Source organism: Stegodyphus dumicola, chromosome X2, assembly GCF_044657685.1.
Source record: "Stegodyphus dumicola isolate Sdum_Otavi_A_Nest chromosome X2, ASM4465768v1".
Taxonomy (NCBI): domain Eukaryota; kingdom Metazoa; phylum Arthropoda; class Arachnida; order Araneae; family Eresidae; genus Stegodyphus; species Stegodyphus dumicola.
Genome location: NC_140781.1, coordinates 27135226 through 27141225, shown reverse-complemented (window position 1 = coordinate 27141225; position 6000 = coordinate 27135226). Strand labels below are relative to the sequence as shown.

Below are 6000 nucleotides of genomic sequence, written 5' to 3'. Positions count from 1 at the left end.
CTGACAACTAGGAAGAGGTTACAGCTAAAGTGATAATGCTTTTTATAAATGCTTTTGTCATGAAACTCAAAAGTAACTGCATATTTAAAAATAATTTTGATGATTTTAGAATTTTCATATGTATTACTTTATGAAATTAAATAGTAAATATAAGATATGTTCTACTAAAATATCGAGTTTCTTAAAATATCCTACAAAATCCTAAAAAGGCTAATAATGAATTAAGTTCTTGACAGCTTGGATGTTTTTATACCTTTCGAAGACTTCAATAAAGGTTTATATTATTTATTACTATTCATTTAATATTTTACCAGTAAAACTCACTTTTCATAGCAAACTTTCAACAGCAACAAGGTATTTTATCACGCTCGTGTATAAATGCCGTATGTGTGAATAAGGCAGTTGTATTTACCAGACAGAATCATTTTCATCTTTAATTTACCTACTTATTCTTCGTATTTTGCAAGTAGCAGAGAATTAAAGAGCAAAAACAACTAAAAGGATTTCATCATTACACTATAATAAAACCTTAAAACCTCTTTACATTCAACGTAAAAAGGACTTTTAAATCGTTTTAGAATAAGATTCTCTTTCTAGTACCTTAATGAATAATGGTAAGTGTTTAGGCAGAGCGCCAAGGAGAATCAAGCTTTCTGTAGTTGTGCTTTAGGTTTTGTGTGCGTCGCTTTGCCGTCATTGAGTATCTTATCGACTCAACTTATTTACTACTTTCGTCGAACTAGGATCGTAAAGGTTAAAGAATCGATTTAACAAGCACTTTTCATGGGTAGGAGAACCCTGGAAGGTAGTTTTATATTTTCTTTAATTTATTTAACTCGCAAATGTGTTTACTTCGGAAATAAGTAATTAAAGTTGAGACAGAGTTCTTGCCAGCTATTCAGATTTATTAATTGCCATTACTATTAATACTTGTATTTTAGAAAAAACTATAATTGTTCATATGTAAAATTCTTGAATTATTTATTATATTATTCTTAACCATTATAGAAGTCATATAATAAAACTTAACTAATGCATATCCTATGCTATGACACATCCTTGTATTCAAACATATACTGCAAGTTTAACCTTATCTGAACCGCGTTTGATAACATCTGTTCACTCAGCATTATCCAGAAACGTGAGTAGATTTCTTGAAAAATAAAACATAACTATATCGTATCAAGTCTCCATCTCAAGAGATCTTGGTATGTCTAAAGAAGTTTTGAATAACGTCTAAAAAATAACGTTTACAGTATCGGTAAGCAATAACCACCCTTGGAAAATAATGCATGAAAGATGAGCTTTGGTAAAACATCATCCAGTATTTTTCCCGAAGCAAATAATTCCAGTCACACAGAATGGTGATTTCAACGATCAAAGTAAAAAAGATATAGAAAACTTGCAACATCTAAAATATAGTTGATTTTATGTTTGTCAGCCTCCGTTTTTGAAATCGTAACAACTTAGTATTTAGATTTTTCATTTTGATTAAAAGCATGTTCAGCAAATACACACGAATATTTGCTCAAATTGTTGTTTCTTAAGTAATAAATCTAATTAAAATTTTATGTACAAAAAGTCTTCACGTTTAGCCTCTCAAATCATTATTCTGCTTATAAGTTATATTGTGCTATACATGATTTCTCTTTTATTAAAATTGTGATATCATAAGAACTATAATAAATTCCAAACGAAGTTAAGACAGATTTCTTGTCTGTCTTATCTGTATTCAACTGATCTGTATTATATATATATATATATATATTTAATATATATATATATAATACAGATATATTATATATATGTAATTATATATATGTATAATATAGTATATGTATTGTATATATAATTATAGAGTATATGTATTGTATATGTAATTATACAGTATACTCGTATGTATCGTATATATAATTATATAGTATATGTATTGTATATATTATTATATAGAATATGTATTTGTGCATTATATGTATTGTATGTGTTGTATATATAATTATGGCTTAGAAAGTATACATATGATCAAAATGTAATGACATTTTCTTTAATGTTTAATATCTCTTTTTCATTAAAAATTCAATTATTTGCAAGCGTATAGGATATGTTCTTGCTCCTTTTCGTCATGCCTTCGTAGTGTAACGGTAGCACACTCGGCGCGTATTCGAGAGGTCCAGGTTCGAATCCCGGCGAGGACATTGCCGAGATTAGGAAATTCAATTAAGAATAAAGATTTATTTATCTGTCTTTTTAATTTAATATTCATCAGTCAAAGTAAGGGCATTTTAAGACTTAGCGTCAAAAATACGAGATTCCTTCAGGAAAAGGAGAAATTAATCAATCTTTCGCTGCTTAACATTGTTAGGCACTTAATTATTTTGAACTTCTACTGAAATTTCCTGGAAAACTCTTCAACTGGTAAGTTAAAGTTCTTGCAAAACTTTGCCAAAAACTGTCATCGTTAGTTAAAACTTTTAATTTTACTCATAATCTTAAGGGATTCAAAAGCCATATTTCATAATTTATTCTTAGGCATTTTTGTTTCGATCAATACATGACATTACAACTGTCATTCTATGAATATTGCTATTTCGTCTACTTAAATAGCAAAAGTTTTTTTTAAAATAGAGCAGATAATCTCATTCTTTGAAACAAAGAGTCATCTTCTAGGTTGTCTGAGAATGCAATACCGTGTATATTTTAATTATTTGGTTAATCAAAGCCGTTACTATAACAGTTTGTATGCCCCCGAACATATTAAATTTGTTTCAGAATATTTTAAGATAGTTTTCTTGCTGAATGTATGTACGTACCTGCATGGTATATACGCTTAGGTGTATTTTAATAAAAACAGTTAAATGAGAACTTATATTTAAATCTGGATAGTACATTATTAAAATCGAAAACGTTACATCAGCAAATTGCATGGTGTATCTTTTTCTATATTCCTCGTATTTATTCTGAATTTACAATAAATTAGAAACAGAATTGTATCTTTGATACAATTTGAATGTAATTCGAAATCTCTGAAAACGTAGTTTTTTTCTTTCCTATTTTTTCATTTAATGCATTGAAGTAAAAAGGTAACGAAATTCTTCTTCTTTTAGCAATAAAAAATATTCTAGTTTGTGAACTTCATTTGCTTGTATATTTTATTCCTCCTGTCTATGTTAAGAAACATACGCTTTAATAAAACGCGTTGTACTTTTCTTAAACAACAACTAAAGAAATTCTGAATTTTTTTCCTTTCGGCATTTCATGCAACTTCATACTGTGGTACAGTAGTATTAATATTTGTTCTATGTAAAGTCAATTTCGATGATTACACCTCGGTTAAATAGGCTAACCTTTTAATCTGGACAAATGTTTAAGATACGTATTCTTAATCAAAACCTTTAATTTGAGGGAAATTAATCGCCTTCTTTGAAAAAGATTGATACCTTTCAGGTTTTTAAAAATTATTCGACAGTTCAGTATATATTCGAGAATTTAATTTATTAAAGATGTGACTATATCAGGTTGAAATCGAAATATACGACATTTTTTTCTTCTATTCTGCATGTTTAACTGGAACACGCGATCTCGACCGGAATAAAGCCGCACACTATGGGCTAAAACATGCATGACACTTATACCGTTTGTAGAGACATTAGGTATTTTTGAAAGCAGAAGAGATGAAAAATGAGCAATGACCTTGCCGGGACTCACGGACCTCTCGAATAAGGGTCTAGCGTGCTGACCACTACACCACGAAGGCATGCTAAGAAGGTGGAAGAAATACCTTATACGTTAATGTCGTTTTTCGCATTAACGATGTCGTTACTTTTGTCTAAAATTTATGAGACATTTAAAGAAATTAAAAAATAGTTTCCAATGTGGCACCTTCACTTAAGTCTCAATAATATACTTAAATTTCCTGTAGAAGAGTTAGATCTTTTTGGCAAGAGCAGGAAGAAAAACAGCTTCAAAGCTTCAATGGCATTGTTTCCTATGTTTGAACAGTTTGAATTTAAACGGGTGTTTTCCTCATTTCCCTAACATGACACGTAAATATAAGTCTATTTCCCTCGGAACGTCATCCACGAAAGCATCCTTCTTTTTTAGCAAATATCTCTCGTGCATTTGGCATATTGAAATAAACAAATGTATTTTCTCTTTTATGGAAAAGGAGAGAAAATATTCTGGAGAAGTATGAAAATTTAGCTTTAAAGTTGAATATATCAACAAATATGACAAGAAATTAAAAAGAAAAGTTGGTATATCAGACAGTCAAAGCATCAATTGATAAACCAACCAATTTTTTTAAGGGTTTTCTTAGTAGAAATGAAAGAATATTTTAATTTCACATCTAAAACGAAAGGAGATGCTTTCGATTTCCAATTTCTATAATTGCTGAAAAATTAATGTCATTGTGTTAGGTATATTAAAGGCTAGGGTAGGTTGAGTTTGGTAACGTAAAAGAGGACTGCCTACCTAAGGAGATGGATGCTTAGCTATTTTAAAAATTACCAACTTCTAAATTAGCATTTAAATATCCAAATGATATAAATGCTCGAGATATTCCATCAGAAATATCTAATTTTAGAAACTACGCTTTTTCAATAGCTTTGGTAAGGTAGGATATAATCAGATCTTTCACACAATTTAGTTTCATCGTATCTAAATTCGGAAATTGTGTTCAAAATATTTAAACACTGGCAGTTATTATTGTTGGAGTGAAAAAGATTCAGAAACCTTAATAATAATAAAAAAATGCAAATTCTTTTGGCCTAAAACAATTAAGATGTATTTAGTTTATCAATGGAACATAAATAATAGTAGAGTCTCCTCGTTTTAGCAACATATACTAAGCCAAGATTCAAAATAGAATTAAGCGACTTATGTTATATCCAGCTAAGCAAACAGAAACAAAAGAAGTGTGTAAAAGAGCCTTTTATTAAAAATTCGAATAAAATGAACAGAAGACACTCCTGATGTTTACAAAACCAACCACCAGTTATGGCCTAAACTCATAAGTAGAATTTTAAATTCAAACAAAGTTTTACTTTGCCAAAGAAATATCAAACACGCAAGTTGTCTTTAACCTACACCGGCGTGACAGCACTATTTGCAAGATTAAAGCAACTCCCTAGACAGGAATGTTGTAGTAGCATATCTACGAGTAACGTGGTCTTCAGCAGGTGGAACACGCTCTATCTAAGCAATCTAAAACCTTCCTTTAAATACTATCACTTTCTCTCTCAGTTTCATTTCGGTAGGAAAACGGAAAAGAAGAGTAACAGCAAAGATCCAAATCATAAGATATGTAGTTAATGAAAAATAATAGTAACTTCTTTACATAATGATGCAGAGTTCGAAAAAATTTATAGTTCGTTTTACTTCGTTAAAAGAAAGAAAAATTAAATCACAAAGAAAGCATGACTATTAATGCAGTAATGAATTTAATGCTTTAATCTAAAAATTTACATGTATTAATTTTATAAATACATAAAGTTATGATTACGAATATTATAAGAGTTATGTTACTATTCATGTAGCTTATTTTGTTGAATATCAAAGTGTGCAGAGCTATGTTGAATATTATAGTGTTCAACATAAATGTACAGAGAGTTAATGTGATTGCATGTTAGGGGTGCGTATTTACCCCTTTGCTCCAGGTACAAAATACCTAAGCACGGCTATGAGCCTGTTATATAATTATTTAAAAATTAATATCTTCATAAGATCTTTTGGTAGTTTCATGAGATATAAGTGAAAATGTTTTGAGATCAACAAAAGGTATGATAATACAATTACGATTTAACCCTTTTCGGCACGCAATCTTTTAAAGTTGGAATTTCGACAGAAAAAAAAAAAAAAGAAAGAAAAGGTAGGCAGCCTAAACAGGCCTAGAGGAGGACACAGGTAAAATTTTGTGAAGATAGCCCTCATCGTTTTAATTCTGTGGAACCGGGCACACTGAATGAATAGAGCTTCCAAAAGAGTGCTGAAACAAGCATTGCT

General features: G+C 29.9%; 1 long non-coding RNA gene across 1 annotated transcript in view; it reads left to right on the top strand.

Annotated features, from left to right (window-relative positions):
- Positions 1-589: 589 nt before the first annotated feature.
- The window catches only part of LOC118182950 (uncharacterized), a 394569-nt gene continuing 389158 nt past the window's right edge, over positions 590-6000 (top strand). Inside the window, exon 1 of the long non-coding RNA XR_015039214.1 lies at positions 590-805. This is a non-coding gene — a long non-coding RNA (uncharacterized LOC118182950). The remainder of the gene's footprint in view (positions 806-6000) is intronic.